The sequence below is a fragment of the Podarcis vaucheri genome (assembly GCF_965113315.1).
Source record: "Podarcis vaucheri genome assembly, chromosome: 17".
Lineage (NCBI taxonomy): Eukaryota > Metazoa > Chordata > Lepidosauria > Squamata > Lacertidae > Podarcis > Podarcis vaucheri.
Window position 1 is genome coordinate 10500896 of NC_138755.1, and position 17191 is coordinate 10518086.

Genomic DNA, 17191 nt, shown 5'->3' on the forward strand with positions numbered 1-17191 from the left:
AGGAATGAATGTCACAATATCCCCCTCCCTGACCACGGGCAATGGTTCCTTGAACATGCTGCATCTTTTTCATTTATCAACATTTCTTCGCAAAGGCCCAAAGCAAATAACAAAATAAAAATAATAATTTTTAAAAAAAGATTATAATTAACTGAACAAACCACCCAATCAATTAAAGTGCAATCTGAAATCTAACAATCTGCACAACCAGTGCAAAACCTTAGCAGAGATTAAGACTTCCTAACCTCCTTAGGCAGGGTCTAAAAAAGGTAAAGGTAAGATAAAGCACCCCTGGACGGTTAAGTCCAGTCAAAGGCAACTATGGGGTTGTGGTGCTCATCTCGCTTTTCGGGCCAGGGGATCCCGCAAACAGCTTTCCAGGTCATGTGGCCAGCATGACTAAACCGCTTCTGGTGCAACGGGACCCTGTGACGAGTGCCAGAGTGCACAGTAACACTGTTTACCTTCCCGCCACAGTGGTGCCTATTTATCTACTTGCACTGGCGTGCTTTCGAACTGCTAGGTTGGCAGGAGCTGGGACAGAGCAACGGGAGCTCAACCCACAGCATGGATTCAAACCGACCTTCCAATCAGCAAACCCAAGAGGCTCCGTGTTTTAGACCAGAGCGCCACCTGTTCCCCTAACAGGGTCTAAAGAGTAATACTAGCAAGGGTTCTGCTGTTTAAAGAATTCATGAATCAGGAAAGAGGCCTGCCAAATTGGGAGAATTCTTAATCAGAAACCACAAAACCCTATATAAAAAGAGGGGTGCTCAAATTTCAAGATGCGTCATATTTGACTGTCAGCAGTGGCAGCTGAGCTTTAAAGAACCCAATTAGTGCAGAATGAGCCACAAGAGATACCAGGGGGAGCATTAATGCACAGCAAATGTAGTTTATTCTGTATCCAAGATCCACTTACGGTAGAAAAGGAAGGGATATTATCTAAAACCCAATGGCAACTCAGCCCTCATGACTCAAGAGCTACTCCTGGGTATGAGGTGCAAGCAGAATTTGTTGAAAGAGTAAAGCTAAAATTGGAGGTTAAGAAGACAGGGAAGGAAAAAGCAAGACTGTAAATCGAAAAGGAAGAAATGAAGTTGGATGGATGAGAGGACTGAGAGCTGGAGGAAACTGGGACCAAGCAGGAAGAGCTCAGGGATGCAGCAGCAGCAGCAGCAAAGAGCAGAGACCTGAGGAGCCTATCAGCCATAGATTGGAAAGGAACACTCTACAAAATTCCCCAATTTTGGCTTTACAAAAAAAAGCAACAATACTCAAACTGCCACTTCTTCCACATCTCTGGTGCTGAGTGCACAGAAGACCTGCAGCCCCTAACTTGTTGGAGGGAGTTACAGATAGGTAGCTGTGTTGGTCTGCCATAGTAAAAATAAAAAAAAATTCATTCCTTCCTTACACAGTGTATCTGAAGAAGTGTGCATGCACACGAAAGCTCATACCAAGAACTAACTTAGTTGGTCTTTAAGGTGCTACTGGAAGGAATTTTTTTATTTTTGTTGGAGGGAGGACATTGTTAAAATATTTTTAGTATATAAAAATGTTAACATCAAATGGGGGGGGGGCACTTCAGCAACAGGGAAGTGTTTTCCACTTCGAAATCGGTATGATTTCCACTCTAAGCATCACTAGGTGGTGCTATACAGCTGCATCCGGTTTCTTCCGAAAATTGCTACAGACCTGCAAACAAATATTTGCTTAGTTAATGAAAGCCTAGTCAGCCTTCCTCAAATCTTCAGGTTCTCTGCTGCTCTGGTTCTCTCTGCCCCCCTCAAATGCCCCCTATCTCATTTTACTCTTCTTTCAGAAGCTGGCGACTGAAGTTATCAACTTGCCCTTGACCAGCCTCTGCGCCTGTGCGTTTAATGGCAAAGTACAGCAAGAGACAACATTGACCACTAGATTGCGAAGAGCACCTGCTGATTTCTGCAAAAGAAGTGGCTGCTATAGGCAGAAGAGCAGCAAGTCAGTTAGCAAGCCAGGCAGTCTTCACAATCTGGACACTGGCTGATCTGAGACCTATTTAGGGCCGAGCAGTGGATACAAGGAGCAGTGGTTTCCAAGCACAATTCAAAGTGTTGCTAAAGGTAAAGGGACCCCTGACCATTAGGCCCAGTCGTGGCCGACTCTGGGGTTGCGGTGCTCATCTTGCTTTATTGGCCAAGGGAGCCGGCCTACAGCTTCCAGGTCATGTGGCCAGCAGGACCAAGCCACTTCTGGCGAACCAGAGCAGCGCACAGAAGCGCCGTTTACCTTCCCGCCGGAGCAGTACCTATTTATCTACTTGCACTTTGACGTGCTTTCGAACTGCTAGGTTGGCAGGAGCAGGGACCGAGCAACGGGAGCTCACCCTGTCACAGGGATTCAAACTGCCGACTTTCTGATCGGCAAGCCCAAGCTTGGTTTAACCCACAGTGCTGACCTTTAAAGCCCTAAACAGCCTCAGCCCAGTATACCTGAAGGAGCATCTCCACCCCCATCATTCAGCCTTGATGGTGAGGTCCAGCTCCAAGGGCCTTCTGGCAGTTCCCTCACTGTGAAAAGTGAGGTTACAGGGAACCAGGCAGAGGGCCTTCTTGGTGGTGGCACCTGCCCTGTGGAACACCCTCCCATCGGATATCAAGGAAATAAACAACTCTCTGATTTTTAGAAGACATCTGAAGGCAGCCCTGTTTAAGGAAGTTTTTAATGTCTGATGTTTTATCGTGTTTTTAATGTTCTGCTGGGTGCTACCCAGAGTGGCTGGGGAAACCCAGCCAGATGGGCGTGGTATAAATAATAAATTATTATTATTATGGGCTGAAAATAACTTGGCATTGGTCACCTGTAGACTCTGAAATTTCATGGTGCTAGACAGCTGGAGAAAGGGCCACAAAACATCACATCTTTATCCCATGGCAAAGTTTGGTCTTTAAAGGCAGGGCTCCTTAGTTTCCCATCTCATTGGAGAAATGCTCTTCTTTCCCAATGAGTGGCAAAAACACCAAATTGGGGGAGGGGGTCAGGACAAGAGACACCCCACCACCGCCGCCAACAAGCCGATCTCAAAGCCTCTACCCTTTCCTTGAAGCCTCAAGAGTTACTTGTATGAAAATCATAGGTTTCCTTAAAACAGGAAGCATCGTTTCAGAGGAGGCCCAAATCCATCACAATGCCAGCCCAACTGCAAGAAAGGTCCAGATAAAGCCAGCCCCTCCGTATGCACCCTACATTGGATGGGGGGGCACCCTCCAAGGGTTATTGGATCACAACTGACATCACCTCCAACCAACGTTAGCTGGGACTGATGGGAAACAGAGGCCACAGGCTCCCCTTCCCTGGTCTGGATGCAAACCCATTTCTCATTCTGCACTGTAGGTCCTGGTAGTGGCCTAACGCCTTGAACATGGCCAGAACTTCCAAGGGGGGAAGAGCAGGGTTTGGAACGAAATGGGATGGGAATAAAGCAGGCAGAGAAAAAGCCTGCAAATTCTGGATACGTTCACCTTTGAACTTTGAACTGGTTCCAACAGGCTTTGGGGAACTGAATGCATTTAATGCAAGGGCTAGTGCCATTCTGTTTTATTGTAGTTATTTGCAATACCTATTTATCTGAATCTATTTATCGATATCTATCTATCTATCATCTATCTCCAGCGTTTTTTTTCTTCTAAAAAAATGTTTAGGGCTACTCTCATTTTGACTCAAGAAAACCACCATTTGATAGTTCAAATTGGGAAAAATAAATACAGTAAATGGACAAAAGTACAAAGATTCACAAAATGTTTAGGGGGATGCGTACCCCCTGCGTAAGTAAAGGTAAAGGTAAAGGTATCCCCGCCCGTACGGGCCAGTCTTGCCAGACTCTAGGGTTGTACGCTCATCTCACTCTATAGGCCAGGAGCCAGCGCTGTCCGCAGACACTTCCGGGTCATGTGGCCAGCATGACAAGCTGCATCTGGCGAGCCAGCGCAGCACACGGAACGCCGGTGTAGTGGTTAAGAGCGGTAGTCACGTAATCTGGGAAACCGGGTTGGTGTCTCCGCTCCTCCACATGCAGCTGCTGGGTGACCTTGGGCCAGTCACACTTCTGTGAAGTCTCTCAGCCCCACTCACCTCACAGAGTGTTTGTTGTGGGGGAGGAAGGGAAAGGAGAATGTTAGCCGCTTTGAGACTCCTGAAGGGGAGTGAAAGGCGGGATATCAAATCCAAACTCTTCTTCTTCTTCTTCCCGCTGGTAAGCGGTCCCTATTTATCTACTTGCACCCGGGGGTGCTTTCGAACTGCTAGGTTGGCAGGCGCTGGGACCGAACGACGGGAGCGCACCCCACCGCGGGGATTCGAACCACCGACCATGCGATCGGCAAGTCCTAGGCGCTGAGGTTTTACCCACAGCGCCACCCACGTCCCCTGTCCCCCTGCGTACTCCCCCCAAAAAGTACTGTCTATATCTATACTATCACTTTATTTTTTTTAACTATTCCCCCCAATGTTTTGAGCTGCTCTTATTTTTATCTGTAAGTCGCCTTAAGTCCTTGTCTAGAGGAAAAGGTGGGGTATAAATAAAATAAAATATGAAACACCTGCTGGATTTTGCCAGACGCGGCAGTAACTAATGGTGCCGACCTAGCCATCTCTACTCAGAAGGAAGCCCTATTGGATTCAAGTGCGCTTACTCCCAGGTCAGCAGAGTAAGGACATGATAAAGCGACTAACACATCTAATAAATAATAAGAAACCATAAAACCTCTCTCTCTCTTTGCGGGTGAATTGGGTGCACTCTGTGCAGGTGGGGATAGGAGAACCTCTGGGATGGTAGGTCTGGCTGAAGCAAAGGTACAGCGGGCAGGGCTGGCCCACCTTAGCAGCAAGGTGAGGCAGCTGCCTCGGGTGGCAGGATCCACAGGGACAGCAGATCTGGCCACCAAGCGGATACTCTTTTTGGTGGCCAGATCTGCCTCCTCCTCAGCAAACTACCTCCGCCTCTATAGGGCGCCCCTTGTTCCTGATGTAGATTTTTCTTCCCCGCTTCTTCCGTTTTGTGTTCCGCCTCAGGCGCCAAAACGTCTTGGTCCGGCCCTGAGACCAGGCTTCGCCTTGGGCGTTTTCTGCAGCCCGGCTCCTGCTTGCAGGCGGCGCGCATGTTCCCAACATTAGCCAAGCCAAGACATGGGCGAGGGCGCACGGACGAAAGCAAGCAGGCAGGCAGGCAGGCAGGCAGGCTGCGCGCTTCTCGCCGCCGCCGCCCTCCCCTCCTTACCCGCTCCGAGAGGGAGTGGCTGGGTGATGTGGAAGGTCGATTGCTGAGGTCTGCAGCGGAAAGGCAGCCCGGGCACACCTTCCTCCTTTCGCCAGGGAGGCTCCGCTCTCGTGCGCGCAAGCCAGGAGCTGCCGCTGCCTCCAAAGACTCCGACATCCGGCTGGGGAGGCGGAGAAGCAACTTCCAGCAGCAGCTGCGGCAGGAAAAGCCCCAAAAGGCTCCGCGCCCCCCGCAGCTAAAAAGGTAACTTTGCGTCTTCGTTGTGATTATTTTTGCTTGCTCATTCATCCTGGGGGAGTTGGGAGTGCTGTTTGTTTTTTGCAAGGGGTGGCGGCGAGGCAGCTCCTCCCTGGGAGACCAAAGGCGAGGTGATGCCAAGACAGGGCTTGGGGGGTTGCGTCGCGCAATAGCGCAGCCGGCTTTGGACCTACCCGCCTTCCCTGCGCGCTGGTGGAGAGCCGCCTTGCCCGGGAGAGAAACGCCTCCTTGGAGAGTCTTCGGGCTGAATCCGCCAGGCGCAGCCGGAGGAGAAAAGGCGTTGGTTTTTTGGGCAGCGGAGGCGAGCTCCGGATTAGCGATTATGTGGGCGCGCGGGTTTTCTCCCATAATAATAATAATAATAATAATAATAATAATAATAATAATAATGCGGTTAGTGGGGAATATTTGGGCAGCACGATTTAGAGACCAAAGATAAAGAGATCAGGAACGGGTGCCTGAATGGCATTGTCTTTATTTTGAAGCTGGGGGTGCGTTGGCCAGCGAGGTTTCCGTGCCACCCCTCTTTTTGGAAAGGATGCAGGAGGGAGATTAATTCTGCCCCTGGACAATGTTGGCTCCAGTTCAGCACCTGAGTCAAGAAACAAAGGCAGTGTGGGCTTTACTCCAAAAATGAAGGGGGTATGAGTTGGCCCCTCCTTTTTAAAACAAAAACAAAAAAACCAGCCTCTTCTGTGCTTTTGGCAGCAGCCGGGATGTGCGGAGACCAGCAGGTGACAGTGCTTATCACCTGCCGAATCCAGCCCCATGGTGCATAGAGGTTCACCTGCTGAGTTCTGTCGCGAAAGGCGCAGGAGCAGGACGTGCCTGGCCTCTTGTGATTAGTTGGCAACCGCTTCCTATAGCTAGGAAGGTGGTTTCAGGAAGTTGAACATCTGATGCTCCTGGCAGGTGGCCAGAACTTGCTTGGCAGTAGCAAGCTAAATATGCATGTAAATATATAAGTTCCAGGCAGTGCTCGCTGGGGTGGGCAGGGCACCTGCAGAAATGAATGCCTCTTCCTGGCTTTCAGTAATTCAAAGGGGCATTCCCAAAGCTAGGACAGCTTGGGTGGGGTACACAGATAAGCCAATGTAGGTCTAGGTTTATGCATCTTTTTCGTTACCCTATATTGCAATTGACATTTAGGGATTTGACTTTTTAAAATTCCTCATTGAGGTGCTTTCCAGATGTTGTCAACCCCAACCAGCATGGCCAAAGCTCAGAGATGATGAGGAGAGGTTTTGTAGCCTGGCATAATCTGGAGGGCACCACAAGGGGCAAGGCTTGGCTACAGCTTGAGAGCAGTGTTGCCATGCACACATACAAAGGCCACGATGGCAAATTCGAGAAGTATTCAATCATTTGTTTATTTCTTTTATTAAAGCCCAACAAAATAAGCCCAAGTCTAAGGCCTTCTTAATAGGTAAAGGAACCCCTGACCATTAGGTCCAGTTGTGGACGACTCTGGGGTTGCGGTGCTCATCTCGCTTTATTGACCAAGGGAGCCAGTGTACAGCTTCCGGGTCATGTGGCCAGCATGACGAACCCGCTTCTGGCGAACCAGAGCAGCGCACGGAAACGCTGTTTACCTTCCCGTCGGAGCGGTACCTATTTATCTACTTGCACTTTGATGTGCTTTTGAACTGCTAGGTGGGCAGGAGCAGGGACCGAACAACAGGAGCTCACCCTGTTGTGGGGATTCAAACCGCCGACCTTCTGATTGGCAAGCCCTAGGCTCTGTGGTTTAACCCACAGCGCTACCTGAGTCCAAGTCTAAGGCCTTCTTACCCAGGTGTTAAAGCTGCATCTGCACTGTAGCACTTCAGACAGTATGTGAGGTTTTGGAAAACTTGACTACTCATAATAAAAATAAATCCCTGAATGTCCAAACCCTGTCTGTTGGTCGAGAGGGGGGAGGTGTTCTAACTTAGCATCCTTCTGCTTTTGTTTTGTTTTTTAATGATATTTATTAAGTTTTCAAAGGAAAAAAATTACATTAATAAAAAGATTAGAAGAAAAGACAAAAATAAAAATAAAGAAATACAAAATACAGAAAAAAGATAAAAAACATTTAAAAAGAAAACACATCAATCTTTCCATGTCATATATTCATATCCTTGCTTCCCTGACCTCCTCACACCTCCCTTTTTTGTATTCCAGTTCAGTTAGTTAATTCAGCAATTTCTTTCCCTCTTTGTTTTTATCTTAATCCTTTAACTTAATATAATATAACTTTGAGTTCTCACCTGTTAATAATCCATTTTTCATACACCTTTAAAACATTGCTGCTTAAACCACTTAACTTCATTCTGACATCATTCTAACATTCATTAATTTTGCAATATTTCTGTAAATAGTCTTTAAATTTCTTCCAATCTTCTTCCACCGACTCTTCTCCCTGGTCTCGGATTCTGCCAGTCATTTCCGCCAGTTCCATGTAGTCCATCACCTTCATCTGCCATTCTTCCAGGGTGGGTCAACTTAGCATCCTTCTGCTTTTAAATGGAGAAGCATTCTGTCATGCATTCCCCCATCTGCTGGCAGAAGTGGTTGTGGCTGTTTACTAGAAAGGCTTGTTGCGCCTGCCATGTTCCTGGCGTTGTGATCAGGTTCAAATTAAGCCCTGTTACCGTTTGATAACCATTTGATAAATTGGGCTACCTGCACAGTACACACTCTCAATTTATCTCGCTGCCCCCTCTCTAAATTACAGGGTCCTTGCCGTGGGATCACATTCACCCGGTGCTATACCAGCTGCACTGGCACCCAGTGGAGTACAGGATCAGGTTTAAGGTGCTGGTTTTAACCTTTAAAGCCCTATACGGCCTAGGACCCTCGTACCTACGGGACCGCCTCTCCTGGTATGTCCCACGGTGGACCTTACGGTCTTCAAATAAAAACATCTTGGAGATCCTGGGCCACAGGGAGGTTAGGCTGGCCTCAGCCAGAGCCAGGGCTTTTTCGGTCGTGGCCCCGATCTGGTGGAACGCTCTGTCACAAGACACTAGGGCCCTGGGGGATTTGACATCTTTCCGCAGGGCCTGCAAGACAGAGCTGTTCCACCAGGCCTTTGGCTAAGGCACAGTCTGACCCCCTCTCTCCTTCTGTAATCCTCAGAGAACTCTAGCCCAATGGTTGCCATTAATTTGACTCTGAATTGATTTTAGAATGTGTTTCAATTAATTGACTGTGATTTTATGTAAACTGTGCTATTTTTACTGTTGTTAGCCACTCTGAGCCCAACTTTGGCTGGGGAGGGCGGGATATAAATAATAATAATAATAATAATAATAATAATAATAATAATAATAATAATAATAATTATTATTATTATTATTATTATTATTATTATTAATGCACAGTGGAGCATTCCATTGTCAGTCATAGACAAATGTGCACAGCAGCCTTCAGCTACTTCCTGCCATGGAAACTATCTGTGGCAATAAGGAAGGCCTGAATTTTGGTTAGACTCCAGCCGTGCAGAGGGAGGGGGTCTGCTTTTCACAGCATGGCCCTGTGACACTTTTTGACACTCAGGTTTTGCCACTGGTTTTTTGCTCAGTGGCAATCCAATTTAATTATCTGCTGTGGAGCTAAGCAGTGTCCTGGGGGAACCAGTCTTAAACAGTTAGCACTAATGACTATGGGCAAGGGTCCACAGTTCCTCTCATCATGGCAAATGTTGTGCTTCCTTCCGGCAAGCAGGGATGAACCTCAGACTTCCAGCCTTGGGGGCTGGAGAAGCAGTCAGGGGATTGCCCTGCAGTTGCAAGTCCACAGTTGGAAGCGCACTGGGCTTGCTTTCCTTCTGCACTCCTGAAGCATATGTTGCAAGCTTCTCAGAAGCACAAAATGTAAGGGGCGATCCTTGTCTCCCTTTCCGGCTCCAGATTTCTATTCTGCCTGTCGGGACCAGTTTCCTCACCAGGCAGTGTGCAGAAACACTCACACAAAACCAACAATTTAAAATCCACGACCACACCTCTTTTAAATGAGCAGTTAATCAGAATTAATGAAAATCAGATTGAATAAAGGCATCACGAGAGTTTCCATGCTCCGAATGTGCAACACAGTTCTAGCAATGCAAGGGGTTGTTCTCCAAAATGCAGTGTTTTAATCTGGTTTTACCTTGTTTTTGATTTTAATTATTTGTGGATGTTTTAAATACTTGTTTTCAAACCCCCCCCCCAATAATTTCTTTCTTTCCTTTCTTTCTTTCTTTCTTTCTTTCTTTCTTTCTTTCTTTCTTTCTTTCGTAATCCACCTTGAGGTTTTATTACAATCAAGAGGCATGTAAAATAAAAATAGGGACAAGATCCCACCCTTTGGGGTAAGGGGCTTGGTGACCACAAATTTTTGGTCGGCCACCCAAACCAGTAAGAGCTTTTAGACTATGACTGTGGGATTCAGAAGAGCTAAATGGACAATATGTATCAACGACAGTACAGTCGTACCTTGGTTGTCATACGCCTTGGTACTCGTCCGTTTTGGCTCCCAAACGCCGCAAACCCAGAAGTGAGTGTTCCGGTTTGCAAACGTTTTTCGGAAGCCAAACATTCAGCGTGGTTTCCAAATGAATGCAGGAAGCTCCTGCAGCCAACCAGAAGCTGCGCCTTGGTTTTTGAACGGTCCCTGGAGTCGAACGGACTCTTGGAACAGGTTAAGTTCGACAACCAAGGTTCCACTGTACTGTATAACCCTTTGAGATCTGTTGGAAAGACCTGTCTGAAACTCCTTCATTGTGCCATGAGAAATCTCTGAAGGTTCATAGGAGGGCCACCTACATAAATTTCTGCCCCCTGGCCCTGAGGCTGGCCATATTTAGGCCATATAGTTTTGTTCTCTCAGGTATGCACTCTGAAGGCTTAATTTGGTTGCAGGTGTTTAATATTATTATAACTGTTTATACAGCTTTATAGCTGTAGGATTATTTTTAATTGTGTTTCTTGTTGAATTGTTGTACTTAGGCTCCCTTTACAACATCCTGGGCCTCTGTATAAATGAACGTTGTGCACCAATTTGGTTATCCTTTTGGCGCTGGGTGAAGACCTGTTAGATGTTGTACTGAGAACAGTTTGGATCTTACTTGGCTCTGGTTTTAATATCTGTTTCTGTTGTTTTAAAGTTTGCATTTTTGCTTCTGATTTTCATTTTTAAAGGATTGTTAGGTGTTCTGGGAGTCATTCACAGCTGAAGCGTGGGAAAGAAATGTGTAGAATTAATTTCAACACACACATACACAATATATATATGTTCAGCTCTTTGAAATGCACTGTTCCCAAGATACTTTGCAAATGCAGATTTACTATTTACGTAGCACTCCCCTATGGTGAAGGGACGCAGGTGGCGCTGTGGGTTAAACCACAGAGCCTGGGACTTGCCGATCAGAAGGTTGGCGGTTCAAATCCCCGCGACGGGGTGAGCTCCTGTTGCTCGGTCCCTGCTCCTGCCTACCTAGCAGTTCGAAAGCACATCAAAGTGCAAGTAGATAAATAGGTACCGCTCCGGTGGGAAGGTAAACGGCGTTTCCGTGCGCTGCTCTGGTTCGCCAGAAGCGGCTTAGTCATGCTGGCCACATGACCTGGAAGCTGTACATCGGCTCCCTCAGCCAATAAAGCAAGGTGAGCGCCGCAACCCCAGACTCAGCCACGACTGGACCTAATGGTCAGGGGTCCCTTTACCTTACCCCTATGGTGATTTATACATTGTCAGCAGTTCCTAAAAAATGTGAGGATGCTCCAACCAGTATTGTTCCTGCATGTCCTTCTGTTGCCCATAATATATCCAAAGCTGTAGTACAGTATACTTGTAAGTTACTAGATGATAGAGACAAACAGGGAAGGGCAGATTCATTCCAATCTGCCTGGACCAAATGTTGAATTAGATAGATAATAATTTTTAATAATAATTTTATTATTTATGCCCCACCCATCTGGCTGGAGATCTTCTTATGTGCTTATAGAACAATTTAAACCAGTTCCAACTCTTCTGCCCCACTGGCATTCCTGCTTAATCTCCTTCCCAGATCCCTGCACATAATTTCTGCTTCCAAAAACCATTTCCCCACCAAATTCACCTTCTCACAATATTTCCCCCCCCCATTCATATTATGCCACCATTTCGATGTTTCTGCAGCTCAATCCAGAATGCACCTGTTCTCCTGATGATGTGTTGAGCCTCATTTGCAGCTAAAGAGGGTGTTATGTATTGAAGTTCTCACCCTGGCCACCAGGGGTATTGTGTATATCGTTTTGACTCAGGTCCACATAAGTTAATTTAGGTAGGAAACCCTGGGTTGTTATTGTTACAATGCTGACAGCTGGCTGCCTATAAAAGCAGGCCGGCTGAGCCATAGCTGTCAACCGTCCCTTATTTGGCGGGAAAGTCCCTTATCCTAGCGCTGTGTCCCGCTGCTGTCCCTTATTGATGATGTCCCTTAAATTTCCCGGGTTTCAAAGGAAGCAGCTCCTCTCCCTCCCTGCCTGCCTGCCGGCCAGGGAGCAAAGAGGCTCCAACTGTGTTGCTTGGCTGTGTTGCTCACCCAATAAGAAGTCTAAGAACGACTGGGGGGTGGAGCTTGCATGCCTTGTGCCAATCAAATAGGCCGCGTTGCCTGGGGACTCACCTTTGCTCAGCGCTTCCCAGCGGAGAGGTGACGGTGGTTTTCCTTGCTGCATCCCCTTTGCTGGGTTGCTGCGCTTGAGGCTTCATTTGGCTGCTGGCTGGGCTTTCTGCCTTTGGCTCGGAGGGGCTCAGAAGTTTAACATACCTGTGCCCGGAAAATCCCTTATTTTGGCTGCTGATCCCTTATTTTTGAGGCTGCTGGTCCCTTATTTTCAAATCTGTAAGTTGACAGCTATGGGCTGAGCTGTTCAGTTCAGTTCCAGCTTACTATAAAGAACCATTTGGAGAAATCTCTGTCCACTCACAACTTAATAGAGGGGAACCGTAGGGCTTCTTCCGATCTGCTTTGTTCTGCTTGTCACTGCTTCTCCATGATAAGGCTTTGTTGGATAAGGCACAGGAGAGCAAGAGGTGTGGCAAGAGTGGCACAGTCCAGGTCAGCCCTGGCTCAAAGAGGGTTGTACATACTCTGCTTCCTAGAAAAGGGACTAGCCTATTTTGACAGAGAGCTCACATTTCAAGGTCTCCCTTTCTGTGCTCAGAAGAGAGCAGACCTATTGCTTCATGTTGTTATGGAGGAGCAGGCAGGAAATGAATCCTGCCTGCTCTTTTTGCAATATTGCTTTGCACATAGCCTGAGAACAAAATAAACCTGCCCTTCTCAGCCTTGCCCTATGCATGTACAGTACTGTTGTAACTTGATTTAGGTGCTGCACTTACATAGGTTATCTTTTTCTGAATGCTGTTCAGTGTTTGTACTTGGGATTGGAGGCAGAAGAGGCAGTACGTTTTCCTATTAGTGCTCTGTGTGTATAAGAAGCCACAAGTGCCTGCTCTGCTGCAGAATCATATGAGCGTCTCTGGATTCACCAGTGGAAGTTGCAAGTTGGTAGGTAAAGGAAAAGGGACCCCTGACCATTAGGTCCAGTCGCGACCGACTCTGGGGTTGTGGTGCGTATCTCTATAGGCCAAGGGAGCCGGCATTGGTCCGCAGACAGCTTCCGGGTCATGTGGCCAGCATGACTAAGCCACTTCTGGCGAACCAGAGCAGTGCACGGAAACGCCGTTTACCTTCCCGCTGGAGCGGTACCTATTTATCTACTTGCACTTTGACGTGCTTTTGAACTTCTAGGTTGGCAGGAGCAGGGACCGAGCAACAGGAGCTCACCCCGTCACGGGGATTCGAACAGCCAACCTTCTGATCGGCAAGTCCAAGGCTCTGTGGTTTAACCCACAGTGCCACCCGCGTCCCTTGCAATTTGGTGGCCTAACCTTATTGGGGGTCCTTGATGAGGAGTTCTCAAATGACCCTAGCTTGTTTCCTGCAAGGCACATCTTCAAACAAGCCAGGAAGCATCTTAGGAAAAGGCAAATAATTTTCCCACCCTTCCCCAGAACTTGCTGTCCTGCCTGCATGTGGTTTTTTTAAACCCAAATTCAGACTCTGAGAAACTGGAACAGGTGCAAAGCTGTCACTTCTACAGTAGTGAGAACAGGTGGACATAACAAAACCAAATTAATTAGCCAGTAAGTTGCCGTTGGGGTAGAAATAAGATGCAATTACTTTGAGGTGAAAGGATAAATTTGAAGGTGCCCACAGCTGCTGGAGTGTGGTGGCAAACTGAATTTCAGTAGGGAGAAATACAGCATTCTGCACTTAGGCAAGAAGAACCAGATGTGGGACATTTGGCTTACTAGTTGTACATGTAGAAAGGATCTAAGGGGTCTTAGTAGACCACAAGCTTAACATGAGTCAACAGTGTGATCAGGGACGGATTTAGGTTTGATGAAGCCCTAAGCTACTGAAGGTAATAGGGCCCTTTATATGTCCAGCTGCCCTTTGTCAACAACAAATTGTCGCTGTTTTTTGTGTTGAATACATGCTATATGGTAATTTATGGACCTAATAGGTATCTAAAGCCATTTGCACATAACGAATAGGAGCCTACACAACACAAAACACTGTTACTGTATGTAGGTTTTATTTTATTTGGTTTTTATCTTATATTTTGGAAATGTACATCCAGGAGTTTTTTCCTTTAATTTTTTTGGGGGGCCCCAAGAGAGTGGTGCCCTAACCTATAGCTTGCTTAGCTTATACGTAAATCTGGCACTGAGTGTGATGCACAGGCAAAATAAGCTAAAGTAATGCTATTCTAGACTGCATCAACAGATGTATTGTGTCCAGAGCGAGGGAAGTAATGGTGCCTCTGTATTCTGCCTTGGTCAGACCACACCTGCAATACTGTGTCCAGTTCTGGGTGTCACAATTTAAGAAGGCTCTTGACAAGCTGGAAAGTGTGCAGACAAGGGCAATCAGGATGATCAAGGGTCTGGAAACCAAGCCTTATGTGGAACGATTGAAGGAGGTCTGGGTATGTTGAGCCTGTAAAAGAGGAGATGGTGTGATGGCCATCTTCACATATCTAAAGGGCTTCCACATGGAAGATGGAGCAAGCTTGTTTTCTCCTGCTCTGGAGGGTAGAACTCAAATGAATGGCCTCAAATTACAAGGAAGGAGATTCCGAGTAAATATTAGGAAGAACTTTCTGACAGTAAGAGCTGTTTGACATTGGAACAGACTCCCTCGGGAGGTGGTGGACTCTCCCTCATTGGAGGTTTTTAAGCAGAGGGTGGGTGGCCATCTGTCATGGGTGTTTTAGTTGAGATTTCTGCATTGCAGGGGGTTGGACTAGATGACTCTTGTGGACCCTTCTAATTCTATGATTCTATGACTCTCTTTGCCTGCCTCTTTCCCTCATTTCATGTACATGCCCTGCTGCTGTTCATAATAATAATAATAATAATAATAATAATAATAATAATACCCTGCCCATCTGGCTGGGTTTCCCCAGCCACTCTGGGCAGCTTCCAACAGAATATTAAAATACAACAGTCTATTAAACATTAAAAGCTTCCCTAAACAGGGCTGCCTTCCGATGTCTCCTAAAAGTCTGTTGTTCTCTTTGACATCTGGTGGGAGGGCGTTCCACAGGGCAGGTGCCACCGCCGAGAGGGGCTGAATCGTGTGTTGTCTTGAGGGGATGCAGAAGATCATTTTAGCTGTGCTCTCTTAGAATATTGCAGGCTCAGATCACGGTCTTCTTGTGAATCATTTCATTGAAAGGCAGGCTGCAAATAATCTAATTAAACGATAGAGCATTTTGAGTGCACTCACAGCTGCACGTCGGAGCCCATTCTTTGCATGGAGAAGGCCCTAAGTTTGACCTGAGCATTTTGGGTAGCAGGGCTGAGAAAGTCCTCTGCCTCAGGATTCTGACGGCCACTGCAAGTGCCAAGCTGGATGATGAACCAACATTAGTCTAACTTAGTATAAAACAACGTCATAAGTGCAGAGCACGCAGGACCTGGTTCATCTTTATGCAGACTCATCATGCAGTCATTCATGCATTTGCCTAGATGACATAATGTAGTCTGATTATCATCTAAATACTGTACATTTTCCAGCATTCAACCTGTGAGCTCCCAGGGACACTGTTTGCATGGTGAGGACTAGAGCAACGCATTCATTTTTTTTTTTAAAAAAACTATTTTTTAAATAACACGAGTCTGAGAGGCATCCAGTATTAAATTAGGCATTGTACTGACTTTCTCTCCGGGATTAACCAGGAATACCTTTTTAGATATATCACCTGGGTCCCATGAGGGCCCTTGCATTGCAATCCTATACATATCTACATAGGAGCAGAGTCCATTGAGTTCAATGGAATTTACTGCCATGTACATTTATATGCCCACAGACCTCAAGAGGCTTCCTGACTTTGGAATTCTGTCCTTTAGAGATTTGAGTTTTGTTTTTAATTTTATCAGGTATCGGATGGCAGTGTGATTTTGTAAAGGTTTTCTTTTTCTTTTTCTTTACTATTTATTTGTAATTGGACACATCAAACAGCATGCCTCTGGGTTTTTAAAGAGGATGATGCGTGGTTCTGTCACACCAAAGGGCCACAAGAACCCAGTTGGTGCTACAGTAGTTGTGCATTGTTCTTATAACAGATACTCCAAAAACTAATTTTGTTTTTAAAATCATACCTTGTTCTTCCTCCTGAAGGAGCCAGATTTTGTGATAAATCTTACAGCTCTCGGAATGCGTGTTCCTCTTCCCACTATGAATCCTTCGTCCTTGTTTATTTCCCCCCCCCCCCCAGTTTACCTTATCTGTATACAAGAACCCACGCCTTCTCAATCAAAAAATTAGTTTGTGCTGCCATATGCCAGCAAGTTGCTTACAGTGCAACAGATTTCAAAATCTATTTCTGGCTTATAATGGAGTGGTACCTTGGGTTAAGTACTTAATTCGTTCCAGAGGTCCGTTCTTAACCTGAAACTGTTCTTAACCTGAAGCACCACTTTAGCTAATGGGGCCTCCTGCTGCCGCTGCACTGCCGCTGCGCAATTTCTGTTCTCGTCCTGAAGCAAAGTTCTTAACCTGAAGCACTATTTCTGGGTTAGCGGAGTTTGTAACCTGAAGCGTATATAACCTGAAGCGTATGTAACCCGAGGTACCACTGTAAATAGGATTCCCTCCGCCCAGCCCCCCCCAAAATATTTGAGTTCTTCAGACGCTACTTGTGCCATGTGTGAAAACTGCTAATACAGGACAGAATGTGGAGAAGAAACCTAATGCACATTCTCAGCAGCGCAGGTTTTGTATTTATTGATTAAAAAGAAAATACCCCATTTAAACCTTCCCCACCCCAGTTTGTGCTGATGCTGAGATCTTCAACCCCTCTGGCTCCCTGTTCCTCTCTGTGATGTGCGGGAGGTGATGAAGCAGCAAGATTATCACAGCGCTGAGCTGTGCCGTGTTGTTGCCAAGAAAAGACGGATCTGCGTGGCTAGTTAAATTGACTCCCATTCCATACTGCAGCACTTTTCCGCAGGTTTGTGGCTCTTAAGTAATGTATCTGGGAACACCTCACGAGGAACAATTAACATCTTACCCGTACTTAAATGTTCTAATTATTACAGTGGTTAATGATTCCGCGGGGTGTTCAGCGTGGCTCACATTCAGCAAAAGTTAAAATA

The 17191-nt window shown here is 46.5% G+C and overlaps 1 protein-coding gene across 1 annotated transcript in view; it reads left to right on the forward strand.

Annotated features, from left to right (window-relative positions):
- The first annotated feature begins 5284 nt into the window (after window positions 1–5284).
- Window positions 5285–17191, forward strand: part of RAB3D (RAB3D, member RAS oncogene family) — a 33171-nt gene continuing 21264 nt past the window's right edge. The window contains exon 1 of the mRNA XM_082205246.1: window positions 5285–5500. The gene's annotated coding sequence lies outside the window, so the exon portion shown is untranslated. The remainder of the gene's footprint in view (window positions 5501–17191) is intronic.